This window comes from Schistocerca piceifrons, chromosome 9 (assembly GCF_021461385.2).
Source record: "Schistocerca piceifrons isolate TAMUIC-IGC-003096 chromosome 9, iqSchPice1.1, whole genome shotgun sequence".
NCBI lineage: Eukaryota > Metazoa > Arthropoda > Insecta > Orthoptera > Acrididae > Schistocerca > Schistocerca piceifrons.
Genome location: NC_060146.1, coordinates 206,241,670 through 206,259,177, shown reverse-complemented (window position 1 = coordinate 206,259,177; position 17,508 = coordinate 206,241,670).

Sequence of the window (17,508 nt, the reverse complement as noted above, 5' to 3'; positions counted from 1 at the left end):
CTCAACAAAATATTTTCACATTTGTAGAGAAAGTTGGTGACTGAAATTTCGTAAATAGATCTCGCCGCGACGAAAAACGTCTTTGCTGTAATGACTCCCATCCCAATTCGCGTATCATATCTGCCACACTCTCTCCCCTACTACGTGATAATGCAAAACGAGCTGCCCTTTTTTCCACCCTTTCGATGACCTCCGTCAATCCCACCTGGTAAGGATCCCACACCGCGCAGCAATATTCTAACAGAGGACGAACGAGTGTAGTGTGAGCTGTCTCTTTAGTGGACTTGTTGCATCTTCTAAGTGTCCTTCCAATGAAACGCAACCTTTGGCTCGCCTTCCCCACAATATTATCTATGTGGTCTTTCCAACCGAAGTTGTTCGTAATTTTAACACCCAGGTACTTAGTTGAATTGACAGCCTTGAGAATTGTACTATTTATCGAGTAATCGAATTCCAACGGATTTCTTTTGGAACTCATGTGGATCACCTCACACTTTTCGTTATTTAGCGTCAACTGCCACCTGCCACACCATACAGCAATCTTTTCTAAATCGCCTTACAACTGATACTGGTCTTCGGATGACCTTACTAGACGGTAAATTACAGCATCATCTGCGAACAACCTAAGAGAACTGCTCAGATTGTCACCCAGGTCATTTATATAGATCAGGAACAGCAGAGGTCCCAGGACGCTTCCCTGGGGAACACCTGATATCACTTCAGTTTTACTTGATGATTTGCCGTCTATTACTACGAACTGCGACCTTCCTGACAGGAAATCACGAATCCAGTTCCACAACTGAGGCGATACCCCCTAGGCCCGCAGCTTGATTAGAAGTCGCTTGTGAGGTACGGTGTCAAAAGCTTTCCGGAAATCTAGAAATACGGAATCAACTTGAGATCCCCTGTCGATAACGGCCATTACTTCGTGCGAATAAAGAGCCAGCTGCGTTGCACAAGAACGATGTTTTCTGAAACCATGCTGATTAGGTTTAACTACACTCTTGGAAATGGAAAAAAGAACACATTGACACCGGTGTGTCAGACCCACCATACTTGCTCCGGACACTGCGAGAGGGCTGTACAAGCAATGATCACACGCACGGCACAGCGGACACACCAGGAACCGCGGTGTTGGCCGTCGAATGGCGCTAGCTGCGCAGCATTTGTGCACCGCCGCCGTCAGTGTCAGCCAGTTTGCCGTGGCATACGGAGCTCCATCACAGTCTTTAACACTGGTAGCATGCCGCGACAGCGTGGACGTGAACCGTATGTGCAGTTGACGGACTTTGAGCGAGGGCGTATAGTGGGCATGCGGGAGGCCGGGTGGACGTACCGCCGAATTGCTCAACACGTGGGGCGTGAGGTCTCCACAGTACATTGATGTTGTCGCCAGTGGTCGGCGGAAGGTGCACGTGCCCGTCGACCTGGGACCGGACGGCAGCGACGCACGGATGCACGCCAAGACCGTAGGATCATACGCAGTTCCGTAGGGGACCGCACCGCCACTTCCCAGCAAATTTGGGACACTGTTGCTCCTGGGGTATCGGCGAGGACCATTCGCAACCGTCTCCATGAAGCTGGGCTACGGTCCCGCACACCGTTAGGCCGTCTTCCGCTCACGCCCCAACATCGTGCAGCCCGCCTCCAGTGGTGTCGCGACAGGCGTGAATGGAGGGACGAATGGAGACGTGTCGTCTTCAGCGATGAGAGTCGCTTCTGCCTTGGTGCCAATGATGGTCGTATGCGTGTTTGGCGCCGTGCAGGTGAGCGCCACAATCAGGACTGCATACGACCGAGGCACACAGGGCCAACACCCGGCATCATGGTGTGGGGAGCGATCTCCTACACTGGCCGTACACCACTGGTGATCGTCGAGGGGACACTGAATAGTGCACGGTACATCCAAACCGTCATCGAACCCATCGTTCTACCATTCCTAGACCGGTAAGGGAACTTGCTGTTCCAACAGGACAATGCACGTCCGCATGTATCCCGTGCCACCCAACGTGCTCTAGAAGGTGTAAGTCAGCTACCCTGGCCAGCAAGATCTCCGGGTCTGTCCCCCATTGAGCATGTTTGGGACTGGATGAAGCGTCGTCTCACGCGGTCTGCACGTCCAGCACGAACGCTGGTCCAACTGAGCCGCCAGGTGGAAATGGCATGGCAAGCCGTTCCACAGGACTACATCCAGCATCTCTACGATCGTCTCCATGGGAGAATAGCAGCCTGCATTGCTGCGAAAGGTGGATATACACTGTACTAGTGCCGACATTGTGCATGCTCTGTTGCCTGTGTCTATGTGCCTGTGGTTCTGTCAGTGTGATCATGTGATGTATCTGACCCCAGGAATGTGTCAATAAAGTTTCCCCTTCCTGGGACAATGAATTCACGGTGTTCTTATTTCAATTTCCAGGAGTGTAGATCGTTCCCTTCCAAGTGATTAATAATGTTTGAATACAGTATATGCTCCAAAACCCTACTGCAAACCGACGTCAATGATATAGGTCTTTAGTTGGATGGATTACTCCTACTACCCTTCTTAAACACTGGTGCGACCTGCGCAATTTTCCAATCTGTAGGTACAGATCTATCGGTGAGCGAGCGGTTGTATGTGAGTGCTAAGTAGGGAGCTATTGTATCAGCGTAATCTGAAAGGAACCTAATCGGTATACAATCTGGACCTGAAGACTTGCCCGTATCAAGCGATTTGAGTTGCTTCGCAACCCCTAAGGTATCTACTTCTGAGAAACTCATGCTAGCAGCTGTTCGTGTATCAAATTCTGGAATATTCCATTCATCTTCTCTGGTGAAGGAGTTTTGGAAAACTGAGTTCAATAACTCCGCTTTAAGGGCACAGTTGTCGGTAACAGTACCATCGGCACTGCGCAACGAAGGTATTGACTGCGTCTTGCCGCTTGTGTACTTTACATACGACTAGAATTTCTTCGGATTTTCTACCAAATTTCAAGATAATGTTTCGTTGTGGAACCTATTAAAGGGATCTCGCATTGAAGTCCGTGCCAAATTTCGCGCGTCTGTAAATTTTAGACAATCTTCGGGATTTCGCGTTCTTCTGAACTTCGCATGCTTTTTCCGTTGCCTCTGCAACAGAGTTCGGACCTGTTTTGTGTACCACGGGGGATCAGTTCCATCTCTTACCAATTTATGAGGTATGAATCTCTCAATTGCTGTTGCTACTATATCTTTGAATTTGAGCCACATCTCGTCTACATTTGCGTAGTCAGTTCGGAAGGAATGGAGATTGTCTCGTAGGAAGGCTTCTAGTGACACTTTATCCGCTTTTTTTAAATAAAATTATTTTGCGTTTGTTTCTGGTGGATTTGGAAGAAACGGTATTGAGCCTAGCTACAACGACCTTGTGATCGCTAATCCCTGTATAAGTCATGATGCTCTCCATCAGCTCTGGATTTTTTGTGGCTAAGAGGTCAAGTGTGTTTTCGCAACCATTTACAATTCGCGTGGGTTCGTGGACTAACTGCTCGAAATAATTTTCGGAGAAAGCATTTAGGACAATCTCGGAAGATGTTTTCTGCCTACCACCGGTTTTGAACAAGTATTTTTGCCAACATATCGAGGGAAGCTATTGAATAGGATTGGGGAGAAGAGAAGTTTGTGGCACAACTTGACTAGAAGAAGGGATCGGTTGGTAGGACATGTTTTGAGGCATCAAGGAATCACAAATTTAGCATTGGAGGGCAGCATGGAGGGTAAAAATCGTAGAGGGAGACCAAGAGATAAATACACTAAGCAGATTCAGAAGGATGTAGGTTGCAGTAAGTACTGGGAGATGAAGAAGCTTGCACAGAATAGAGTAGCATGGAGAACTGCATCAAACCAGTCTCAGGACTGAAGACCACAACAACAACAACATCGAGGGAAGGTTGAAGTCCCCACCAACTATAACCGTATGAGTGGGGTATTTACTTGTTACGAGACTCAAATTTTGTCTGAACTGTTCAGCAACTATATAATCGGATAATCAAAATATCCACGGGTGTACTGCCGGTCTACAGTGTCCAACGGGCACAATATTTCGGCGATCATACATGTCGCCATCATCAGGTGAACTGACGGACTGAGCTCCTGTGAACGTGCCGGCACGGAGATCCGTACACTATGGCTGCTCAGAGCCATTACACCGACGTCATCTCAGACGCCGTCGCAATCTGTTGCACCGCGCGACCGTGGTGCGGGGCGCTGACGGCGGAGTGAGCGCGCCGCGGGCGGAGGGTATTTAAATCGGCCGCCGCCGCGACCGAACCCAGTTCCCCCTGAGCAGCCATAGTGTACGGATCTCCGTGCCGGCACGTTCACAGGAGCTCAGTCCGTCAGTTCACCTGATGATTGCGACATGTATGATCGCCGAAATATTGTGCCCGTTGGACACTGTAGACCGGCAGTACACCCGTGGATATTTTGATTATCAAATACGCCGGGAGAAACTCAAGAATCATATATAATCGGAATCTGGGGGTCGGTAGAAAGAGCCAATTATTAACTTATTTCGGCTGTTAAGTATTAAGTCTTGTTCATTGTGCATTCCGACCGACTTGGGCAATTCCAGTAGGACAATACGACACCCCGCACGTTCAGAACTGCTACAGAGTGGCTCTAGGAGCACTCTTCTTAAACACTTCCCTTGGCCACCAAACTCCCCAGTTATGAACATTATTGATGTCTTGCAACTTGCTGTTCAGAAAAGATCTCCACCCCGTCGTACTCCTACGGATTTGTGGACAGCCCTGCAGGATTCATGGTGTCAGTTACCTCCAGCTCTACTTCAGACATTAGTCGAGTTCATGTCACGTCGTGTTGCGGTACTTCTGCGTGCTCGCGGGGCCCTACACGATGTTAGGCAGGTGTACCAGTTTCTTTGGCTCTTTAGTGTATAAGGAGCGTGAACAGTGTCAGATGTTATCACGGACACGGAGATGCCGCGTACACGTGTGGAGCAGTGCTGTCCGCAACTGACAAAGTTTGAAGAGGGCCTTATTTTGGATCTCCAGGTGGCCGGCTTGTCGAACCGAGCGATATCCATATTTGGGGGGCATTGGGATGTGGCTGTGATCCCGTGTTGGACTGCACGCGAGAAAGAGGGAAGGTTGCGGTACCCCAAGTCTGACGACCATGAAGGAGGATCGCTGTAATGAGCACGAGGCACATCGTGACTCCTTCTCATCTGCACCTGTCATCCGGAACACTTAATTGTCTCCCTGGAACATTCTATGTCATCCCGTACCATTGGTCGGAGACTAATAGCAAGCGGACCAGGCAGTTACCGTCCCATGCGTGGGCTGTCGATAACACTGTAACACAAACGGCTGCAACCTCAGCAGAGCTCCCATTCTTCGAATATTTTGGCGCAGCGTTATTACTCCTGGCGTCTAGGTATGGGGAGCCGTCGGCTGTGACCTCAGATCGTGGGTGGCAGTGACTGATGGATCTCTGACGACACACCAACAGAGACATCCCGTGTTGTCGTTCGTGACGTTTTCCAACAGGAGAATGTTCGTCTCCACACGTTACGTACAATACTGATGCTGAGGTATACCTGTAGCTAGCAAGACCTCCAGATCTGTCTCCCAGAGAACACGTGTGGCACCAGCTCGGATGTCAGTTTTGTCAGACTGCGAGTATCCAGACTATCACAGATCAGTTACAACAGTTGTGGGTCAGATTGACTCAGGAGGGGATACAACAGCTTTATGACCCACTTCCCAAACAAATCAGTGCATGCATTCTGGCCTCAGTTAATGCAACTGCATACTACTACGTGAGCTCATACCGCCAAGGTCTCTGTAAATTGAGCCGACACTGATATAACATTACATGTCCTCTCAATCACACGAAGTTTCATTTCGTTTCCTCTTTCTGAGTGCTTCATTTTTATTGTCAGACGGTGTAGGTATGACTACCTGTATTACTTATACACCCAAGAACCAAAGAAGCAGGTACAGTTGCCTAAAATCGTGCGGGGCCCCCGCAAGCCCGCAGAAGTACTGCAACATTACGTAGCATGGACTCCACTAACGTCTGAAGTAGTGCTGGAGGGAAGAGTACGACGGGGCAAAGATCTCTTCTGAACAGTACGTTGCAAGGCATCCCAGGTATGCTCAATAACCTTCAAGTCTGGGAGTTCGCTGGGCACCGGAAGTGTTTAAACTCAGGATAGTGTTCCCGGGGCCACTCTGTAGCAATTCTGGATATGTGGGGTGTCGCATTGTCCTGCTGGACTTTCCCAAGTCCGTTGGAATGCACAATGGACATGAATGGATTCAGGTGCTCAGACAAGATGATTACGTACGTGTCACCTGTCATAGTCGTATCTAGACCTATCAGGGATCCCATATCACTCCAAATGCACACGCACCACACCATCACAGAGCCTCCACCACCTTGAACAGTCCCCTGCTGACATGCTAGATCCATGAATTCATGAGGTTGTCTCCATACCCGTACCCGTTCATCCGTTCGATACAATTTGAAGCGAGACTCGTCCAACCAGGCAACGTGTTTCCAGTCATCAAAAGTCGGTCGTAGGTGTTGACGGGCCCAGGCGAGGCGTATAGCTCGGTGTCGTGCAGTCATCAAGGGCACAGGAGTGGGCCTTCATCTCCGAAAGCTCTTATCGATGATGTTTCGTTGAATGGTTCGCACGCTGACACTTATTCATGGCCCAGCACTGAAGTATGCTCCAGTTTGCGGAAGGGTTGCACTTCTGTCACGTTGAACGATTCTCTTCAGTCGTCGTCGTTCCTGTTTTTGCAGGATCTTTTTCCCGCGCAGCGATGTCGGAGATTTGATGTTTTACCGGATTCCTGATACTCACGGTACACTCGTGAAATGATCGTACGGGAAAATCCAGACTTCATCGCTACCTCGGAGATGCTGTGTCCCGTCGCTCGTGCGTCGACTATAACACCAAACTCACTCAAATCTTGATAGCCTGCCATTGTAGCAGCAGTAACCGATCTAAAAACTGCGCCAGACACTTGTCTTATGTAGACGTTGCCGAACGCAGCCCCGTAATCTACCTGTTTACATATTTTTGAATATTTATTTGAATACGCACGCCTATATCACTTTATTTGGCACTTCAGTGTGGTTGTTTCTGTCAAGAATCAATAGGCGACTTTGATCTGGCTTTTGTCGTGAAGCACGTTTTGTGTTCCACTGGTAGCGAAGGGTAGAAATAATGTCCAGTCGATACCCAGTTATCTAAGGACAGAGAAATCATCCTGCTGTTTATTTATTTTATTTGATTTTGAGGAGCCATGTAGAATTCAAATTAATGTCGCCGAATTCGAGTGGGGCGTCTTCGCCAGTGTGTCAGATGGCCCTCAGCATAGATGGATGTTGGGGACAGTTCCGAGCCGAGCTACGGCTGGGTGGCTGACGGGTCTGGCGTCGAGGCTGACGTAACAGCAGGCAGCCAAGGGCGCGCGGAAGTCCGCCGGCGCTGCAGTTTGGCGAGGCCGCGTCCCGCCTGACCGCTTTCTGGAGTCTGGAGCGGCGCTGCCGACACGACCTCGTTTCTGCCATCTTCAGAAGCCTCTTCTGTCTCCTTTGGTGTTTTTTATTATTTCCGCTCTCTGTTGTAATCGCTCAATTCTGACGATGCTGTCGGGCTCGACCTTGCTGTAGGCGATGTGAAAGACGGCAGCTGAAAGAGTTTATACCTTTAGTCCAGAAGGAACTGGCGGTATGTGGCGGAGGGTGCTTATGGATCACTGTCATTTTCCTCTTTTACTGCTCCAGTAGCGAATGGTCCAGTGGGGAAGACGACTGTCCGTAAGCCTCTACTCAATCTCTAATGTTCTCAAAAATGGTTCAAATGGCTCTGAGCACTATGGGACTTAACATCTTAGGTCATCAGTCCCCTAGAACTTGGAACTACTTAAACTTACCCAACCTAAGGACATCACACACATCCATGCCCGAGGCAGGATTCGAACCTGCGACCGTAGCAGTCCCACGGCTCCGGACTGCAGCGTCTAGATCCGCACGGCCACCGCGGCCGGCCTAATGTTCTCATTTTCTCGTCTAGATCATTTCGGAAGATATACTTGAAGGTAGGGAGGAGGAGGGGGTTAGGAGCAATACACTATCTGATCAAAACTATCCGGACACCTACTAGTGGACATTAATATAGAGTGTGGTGCCCCTTAGCCTATATGGTAGCTGGAACTCTCCTTGGACACTTTCGCTGATGTGATTGAATGCCTGTGAAAGAATGGCAGTCCATTCTTCCTCGAGAGCAGAATCCAGAGAAGGTTTGACGCTGCGGTCTGGGGTGAAGTCGACATTCTAACTCTCAAATTATGTAAATCCGAAGATTTTTTCCGTTAAGGACGTGTCCTTTTGAACTACGTAAGGTAGTAAGACAAGGGTGCATTCTGTCAGTAGTTCTGTTTAACATATATCGAAAATACACTATGTGATAAAAGTATCCTGACACCCCCAAAAACATACGTTATTCATATTAGGTGCATTGTGCTGCAACCTACTGCCGGGTACTCCATATCAGCGATCTCAGTAGTCATTAGACATCGCGAGAGAGCAGTATGGGGCGCTCCGCGGAAATCACGGACTTCGAACGTGGTCAGGTGATTCGGTGTCACTTGTGTCATACGTCTGCACGCGAAATTTCCACACTCCTAAACATCCTTACATCCACTGTTTCCGACGTGATAGTGAAGTGGAAACGCGAAGGGACACGTACAGCACAAAATCGTTCAGGCCGATCTCGTCTGTTAACAGCGACAGACGACAATTGAAGAGGGCCGTAACGTGTAATAGGCAGACATGTATCCAAACCACCACACAGGAATTCCAAACCGGATCAGGATCCAACGCAAGTACAATGACAGTTAGGCGGGAGCTTAGAAAACTTGAATTTCATGGTCGAGCGGCTGCTCATAAACCACACATTACGCCGGTAAATGCCAAACGACGCCTCGCTTGGTGTAAGGAGCGTAAACATTGGACTATTGAACGGTGGAAAAAAGTTGTGTGATGTGACGAATCAGGGTACACAATGTGGCTATCCGGTGGCAGTGTGTGGGTACGGGGAATGCCCGGTGAACGTCATCTGCCAGCGTGTGTAGTGCCAACAGTAAAATTCGGAGGCGGTGGTTTTATGGTGAGGTCGTGTTGTTCATGGAGGGGCTTGCACTCCTTGTTGTTTCGCGTGGCGCTACGACAGCACAGGCCTACATTAATGTTTTAAGCACCTGCTTGCTTCCCACTGTTGAAGACCAATGAGGGGATGGCGACTGCATCTTTCAACACGATCGGGCACCTGTTCATAATGCACGGCCTGTGGCGGAGTGGTTACACGACAATAACACCCCTGTAATGGACTGGCCTGCACAGAGTCCTGACCTGAATCCTATGGACCTCACCGACCGACACCGATACCTCTCCTCAGTGCAGCACTCCGTAATGAATGGGCTGCCATTCCCAAGAAACCTTACAGCTGCTGATTGAACGTATGCCTGCGAGAGTGGGAGCTGTCATCAAGGCTAAGGGCGTCCAACACCATATTGAATTCCAGCATTACCGACGGAGGGCGCCACGAACTTGTAAGTCATTTTCAGCTAGGTGTCCGGATACTTCTGATCACAGAGTGTATGTAATTAGAAAAATTCATGTCTAGACTGATCGGATTCGAATTGGAGAACGAAAAATCATTAATTTAAGATTCGCTGATGGCACCACGCTGTGTGCAGGATCACAAATGGAAATTGATAGGGTTAGAAGAGAAAGTGAGAAACTTGGGTTGTCAGTGAATAAGAATAAGACTAACATCACTATACTGATAGAGGTGAGACACTACCAGCTACTGGTGTAGTACGAGAACATGAAGAAACTGATCACTACCTGGACACAGTTATTCAGAAAGAAGGTGACTCTTCACAAGAAATCTGGCGTAGAATTGCCCTGGGTAGGGATGCTGCATCGAAGCTGACAGTGATTTGGAAAAACCGAGACCTAACCAGACTAACTAAATTGTGAGTTCTAAAATCTCCTGTGTTTCCAGTTTTTCTTAATGGCACTGACAAGTGGACAATAACTGAAGGAGATCGAAAAAGAATTTGTACTTTCTACATGTGTACATGCACGCCATTACTGAGGATACCATGGGTGGACAATGTTGTTGTTGTGGTCTTCAGTCCTGAGACTGGTTTGATGCAGCTCTCCATGCTTCTCTATCCTGTGCAAGCTTCTTCATCTCCCAGTACCTACTGCAACCTAGATCCCTCTGATTCTGCTTAGTGTATTCATCTCTTGGTCTCCCTCTACGATCTTTACCTTCCACGCTGCCCTCAGATACTAAACTGGTGATCCCTTGATGCCTCAGAACATGTCCTACCAACCGGTCTCTTCTTCTTGTCAAGTTGTGGCACAAACTCCTCTTCTCCCCAATTCTATTCAATACCTCCTCATTAATTATGTCATCTATGCATCTAATCTTCAGCATTATTCTGTAGCACCACATTTCGAAAGCTTCTATTCTCTTCTTGTCCAAACTATTTATCGTTCATGTTTCACTTCCATACATGGCTACACTCCATACAAATACTTTCAGAAACGACTTCCCGACACTTAAATCTATACTCGATGTCGACAAATTTCTCTTCTTCAGAAACGCTTTCCTAGCCCTTGCCAGTCTACATTTTATATCCTCTCTACTTTGACCATCATCAGTTATTTTGCTCCCCAAATAGCAAAACTCCTTTACTACTTTAAGTGTCTCATTTCCTAATCTAATTGCCTCAGCATCACCCGACTTAATTCGACTACATTCCATTATCCTCGTTTTGCTTTTGTTGATGTTCATCTTATATCCTCCTTTCAAGACACTGTCCATTCCGTTCAACTGCTCTTCCAAGTCCTTTGCTGTCTGTGACAATTACAATGTCATCGGCGAACCTCAAAGTTTTTATTTATTCTCCCTAGATTTTAATACCTACTCCAATTTTTTTTTGTTTCCTTTACTGCTTGCTCAATACACAGATTGAATAACATCGAGGAGAGGCTACAACCCTGTCTCACTCCCTTCCCAACCACTGCTTCCCTTTCATGCCCCTCGACTCTTATAACTGCCATCTGGTTTCTGTACAAATTGTAAATAGCCTTTCGCTCCCTTCGATACACAGATTGAATAACATCGGGGAGAGGCTACAACCCTGTCTCACTCCCTTCCCAACCACTGCTTCGCTTTCATGCCCCTCGACTCTTATAACTGCCATCTGGTTTCTGTACAAATTGTAAATAGCCTTTCGCTCCCTGTATTTTGCCCCTGCCACCTTTAGAATTAGAAAGAGATTATTCCAGTCAACATTGTCAAAAGCTTTCTCTAAGTCTACAAATGCTAGAAACGTAGGTTTGCCTTTCCTTAATCTAGCTTCTAAGATAAGTCGTAGGGTCAGTGTTGCCTCACGTGTTGCAACATTTCTACGGAATCCAAACTGATCTTCCCCGAGGTCGGCTTCTACGATTTTTTGCATTCGTCTGTAAAGAGTTCGCGTTAGTATTTTGCAGCCGTGACTTATTAAACTGATAGTTTGGTAATTTTGACATCCGTGAACACCAGCTTTCTTTGGGATCGGAATTATTATATTCTTCTTGAAGTCTGAGGGTATTTCGCCTGTCTCATACATCTTGCTCACCAGATGGTAGAGTTTTGTCAGGACTGGCTCTCCCAAGGCAGTCAGTAGTTCTAATGGGATGTTCTCTACTCCCGGGGCTTTGTTTCGACTTAGATCTTTCAGTGCTCTGTCAAACTCTTCACGCAGTGTCGTATCTCCCATTTCATCTTCATCTACATCCTCTTCCATTTCCATAATATTGTCCTCAAGTACATCGCCCTTGTATAGACCCTCTATATGCTCCTTCCACCTTTCTGCTTTCCCTTCTTTGCTTAGATCTGGGTTTCCATCTGAGCTCTTGGTATTCATACAAGTGGTTCTCTTTTCTCCAAAGGATGTACAAACTAACCAAAAAATCTGTCCTTCAAGATCGCTCGATGGGGAAGAGGTGGTCCAGTATTTGTCTCCGTAGATTTCTGCAGTTCTTTGGACTTACTCTTCGACGACAGGAGGACAAGTTGGGAAGATTATCATCCGAGGCAAAATTGAAGGGAAAGTATTGCAGGGAAGATCACTGAGACAGTGAATGGAACAGATAAAGGAGAAGAGACACCAAAGACGGGACCGGAGACTATTAAGAGGATCGTGTGATGGGGCACCGGTTTTCAACTGTGATAGACGGTGTATCGGTACAGGACGTGTTGACTCCGGTCTGTCAGGAAGTCCAGGATCCAGTCACAGAGCGGATCCACGGTGGACCGTAGATGTAGTGTGGCGACCTTGACTGCGTAGCAGCGCCGGAAACATTAAACGAACGGCCTCGCCGGCGCAGACAGACTCCCCCTTGAGCCTCCCCGGCCCGGTCTCCACATTGTGGCCTCGTCGCCTTTGTCGTCGCGAGATGAATGGCTAGGTGCAGCTAGCAGGCAGCCGCCCTCGAGTTCCCACGGTCCAAAAACGCGACGTGTGCACTGAGACAAAGCGTGAGTAAGCGACATGAAAGCAACTCTGTGCTGTATGGGGAGTCAGGATATCTGCGCCGTAGCACTTGCAGAAGGAAATCTGCAATTTATTGAGCAACTCAGTAGGAGAGCGACAGACTATGGATCCTAAGGTTCTGGGCCGATCCCTGGTCAGTCTTACAATTTTAATCTGACACTTGGCAAGTTGAATTTAAGGTGTGGCGTGTACTCACGTGAGATATCTGCTACCATTTTATGAAATTACAAATTTTAAACACTGCTGTTATGGTCGCTGGAGAAAAAAAACTTGTTAAGTCACTTGTTATTCATCAGTTAGATTTTACAATGAAGAGCCAAGGAAACTGGTGCACCTGCCTAATATCGTGTCCCCCGCGGAGCACGCAGAATCGCCGCAACATTACGTGACATGGACTTGACTAATGTCTGCAGTAGTGCTGGAGGGAACTGACACCATGAATCCTGGTAAGAGTCGAGGAGGCGGAGATCTCTGAACAGCATGTTGCAAGGCATCTCAGATGTGCTCAATAATGTTTATATCTGGGGAGTTTGGTGGACAGCGGAAGTGTTTAAACTCAGAAGAATGTTCCTAGAGCCAGTCTGCAGCAATTCTGGATGTGTGGGGTGTCGCATTGTACTGCTGTAATTGGCCAAGTCCGTTGGAATGAATAATGGATACGAATGGATGCAGCAGATAAGACAGGATGTACATGTTACCTGTCAGAGTCGTATCTAGACGGATCAGGGGTCCCATTACAGACCCAACACACACCACCAGCTTGAACAGTCCCCAGCAGGGTCCATGGATTCATGAGGTTGTCTCCATACCCGTACAAGTCCATCCGCTCGATACAATTTTAAACGAGACTCGTCCGACCAAACAACATGTTTGCAGTGATCAACAATCCAATGTCGGTGTTGACGGGCCCAGGCGGGGCGTAAAGCTTTGTTTCTTGCAGTAATCGAGGGTACACGAGTGGCCCTTCGGCTCAGAAAACCCATATCGATGACATTTCGTTGAATGGTTCTCACGCTGACACTTGCTGATGGCCCAGCATTGAAATTTGCAGCAATTTGGGGAATGGTTGCACTTCTGTCACGTTGAACGATCCTCTTCAGCCGTCGTTGGTCTCGTTTTTGCAGGATCTTTTTCCAATCGCAGCGATGTCGGAGACTTGATGTTTTACCGGATTCCTGGTATTCACGGCACACTCGTGAAATGGTCGTACGGGAAAATCCCCACTTCATCGCTACCTCTGAGATGCTGTGTCTGAGATGCTGAGATGCTGACTCTCCCTGCCGCGAGGGATTAGCCGAGCGGTTTAAGGCGCTGCAGTCATGGACTGTGGGGCTGGTCCCGGCGGAGGTTCGAGTCCCCCTTCGGGCATGGGTGTGTGTGTTTGTCCTTAGGGTAATTTAGGTTAAGTAGTGTGTAAGCTTGGGGACTGATGACCTTAGCAGTTAAGTCCCACAAGATTTCACCATCATTTGAATTTTTTTGAATAAAATGATTTTTTTTTCGAGCGACTCTTATAGCAGTGTTTAGATTTAATAAAGTATCAGGACTTTCACCTCTGCTAATGTTTTCATCGTCGTTAGGAGTCCAGATTAAACGGGAGGTCCCACTATAATAGCCTGGGTGAGTGCCAACGTTGTAGGAAGGTAATGTCGTACCACTTCCAGTAGGATCGTGTCCAGTAAAGCAGTGTAGTGTTCAAAACAACCTTCGTGTTGATGACACCTCTATGTTACAGTGATACTTTGGTTTTCGTTAATAATCAATCGAAGAATAGTAAAGCAGTTATTGTCGTATGAATCGAGTGGAATTCATTTAATTTGTTCTAGACACTGCAAAATACGTTCCAGAATTACATTTCGTAAAGAACTAGCTGAATACCCAGTGCTGCTGGGGTATGTATTTATTCCACATTTCTCCTCCTGTCCCCTCTCTCTGTTCATCTCGTCCTTCCTCTATGTCCACCCATCCCTTCCACCCTCTCTCTCTCTCTCTGTCCACCTACTCCACACTCCCCTCTCTGTCCATCTCCTCTTCCTCCTATCTGTATCCGTCTTCTCCTTCCTCTTCTCTGTCTGCCAGTCTCCCCCCCCCCCCCTCTTTTTTCTCCACGTTATCACTCTCACCCCTATAGGAGGCTTTTGGTTCTTACTCGTATTTCTTTCCAGATTGTAACTAATATGTATACCAAATTTGACAGAAATGGTTGCAAGGGTTTCAAAATCGTTCAAATGGCTCTGAGCACAATGGGACTCAACAACAGAGGTCATCAGTCCCCTAGAACTTAGAACTACGTAAACCTAACTAACCTAAGGACAGCGCACACATCCATGCCCGAGGCACGATTCGAACCTACGACCATAGCAGTCGCGCCGTTCCGGACTGAAGCGCCTAGAACCGCTCGGCCACCGCGGCCGGCTGCAAGGGTTTAGGATGAGCTTTTTACCCGCGGCTTTGACCACGTACGCACATATCAAATTTATTTCACATATATTTAATATATTTCACACGTATTTCTACATATCTTTCTCCTATTTGTCTAGCGAATTTCGCCCTGAAGTTTCATTTGCACGCGTCTCAACGTTTATGACGTCTATCTCCTGAACTATGTGTCATACAGTGGTACTTTCAGTGGTATACGTGAATATTGTCTGCAAAATGTGTCGCGAATATAGTTAGTAGTTACTCCATATGATTCATGAGACAGTCTTACTGCATTAAGATAAAAAATGTAATGCCGATAAACATTTTTGCGTTCATCGTTTCGTGGGGGTTATCAGCAAGTAAAAGTTTCGTTAAGGTTTGAAATTGTATGTAAAGTTTATTGCAAGTCTCTAACTGTTGTCCTTTCTCAAATACTGGATGAATGGTTTGGGTTGTTTTGGGGGAGGAGACCAATCTGCGAGGTCATCGGTCTCTTTGGATTAGGGATGGATGGTTAAGGAAGTCGGCCGTGCCCTTTTCAAAGGAACCACACCTGCATTTGCCTGAAGAGATTTAGGGAAATCACGGAAAACCTAAATCAGGATGGACGGACGCGGGACTGAACCGTCGTCCTCACGAATGCGAGTCCAGTGTGCTAACCACTGCGCCACCTCGCTCGGTACTGGATGAATGAAGTACGGGTATTCGCAGTAGTGGTTACCCAGCAGCACTGGGTATTCAGCTAGTTCTTTACGAAATGTAATTCTGGAACGTATTTTGCAGTGTCTAGAACTCCCACTGCCATCCCTTTGGTAGGTAGGTGATTCTTACCCACACAGCGATTTTTTTTCAGACGGGAAGAGAGATATGTGCGAAATTTGGATGAGATCGTTCTGGCTGCTTAGGAGGAGATTTGCAACGTACATACATTTTTACAACATATATGGATAAATGTAGTGTTCAGTACTTAACACAATAAGAAATTATTGTGTAGCGAATAAAAAAATTACTGTCCAGAAGAAATTAATTTTTAACATAGAATTTTACTTCATGCTGATAATGCTTACGTTGCGTCCGTTTATGGTTAAATAAAAAAAATGATAGCCATACGGGCTTTGCCTTCATTTTTTGAAAGGCAACGTCAGTGGCAAGATTTGTAGCTGCAGCTCTGCAAGAGAACCAGCGTTGTGCTTGTAAGAACAAAACATGAAGAAAACAGTGCTAATTTTGTCAGAGCTGTGCTGGTGGTAAGCGCTGCCACGACCACGTTGACCAGCACAAGGGAGGATCGAGGATCGCCATGTTGCATATCACCCCTATCGCATTTAGCTTGTAGTTTCTTGAAATTTGAAATAAAATTCTGGTTCAAGAGCTGAATGAGTGGTGTGGCATAATGCGCCAAGAACTTCACTGCAGTGGACCTCAACGTCCTGGCAACATGCGTTTTGATCATGAAAGTTGTGTGGGAGCATGGTTCATTATTAGTATGACCTTGCAGGGTACCTTATTATCCTGAAAGTATTCTTTCACACTTAGGACAAAATGGAAAACGAGTGAGTCTCCCTTTGCTTTTATAACATTTTTCGCGAAGAAACGGAAAACCACAGAAACAGACGATAAGCTAAGCCAAGGAAAAACGAGAGATTACCGTGCTTCCTGGCAATCTTTCCCATGTATCACGGTATGACGACAAACGGAACAAAGTAGTTGGGGAATTTGGTGAAATGTAGCCAAAACACGGAACACATGTCACAGAGTTGATAAAACACGAAAACAAATTTACGGACGAAATATTGAAGTATGGTTAAAGAACTTGTTGGAGCTGTGAAATATAATGTAACATAAATGATGTCATTACGTAGCCTGATTACGCTAACTAACAACACATGCCACACAGTTATTTGTGCTGTCTTTGCTGATGGTGTACTGTTACTAGAATTCGTTGTAGGTATTGAGCGCATTTGTGTGACGCCACAACTGACGCTACCGCCTCGCCTCACCACACAACATAAAGCTTGCAGGCAGCCTGTTTAGACATGTTTACCTCATAACAGTTAGTGTTTCGTCTTATACTGTGTTACTGTTCTTAGTAGTAGCCGGCCGCAGTGACCGTGCGGTTAAAGGCGCTGCAGTCTGGAACCGCAAGACCGCTACGGTCGCAGGTTCGAATCCTGCCTCGGGCATGGATGTTTGTGATGTCCTTAGGTTAGTCAGGTTTAACTAGTTCTAAGTTTTCGGGGACTAATGACCTCAGCAGTTGAGTCCCATAGTGCTCAGAGCCATTTGAACCATTTGAACTGTTCTTAGTATTCTTAACTTAGTTATTAGATAAATAAATAAATGAGGCGCTGAGAACCACAAGGACCTAATACACACTGTCATCGATTTTGAGACTATCTTGCATGCATGGCCCTGACATCTGTTGGTCTTATGGTGAACCAGTTCTGTCTATATCTGTAGGCCCAGGTTG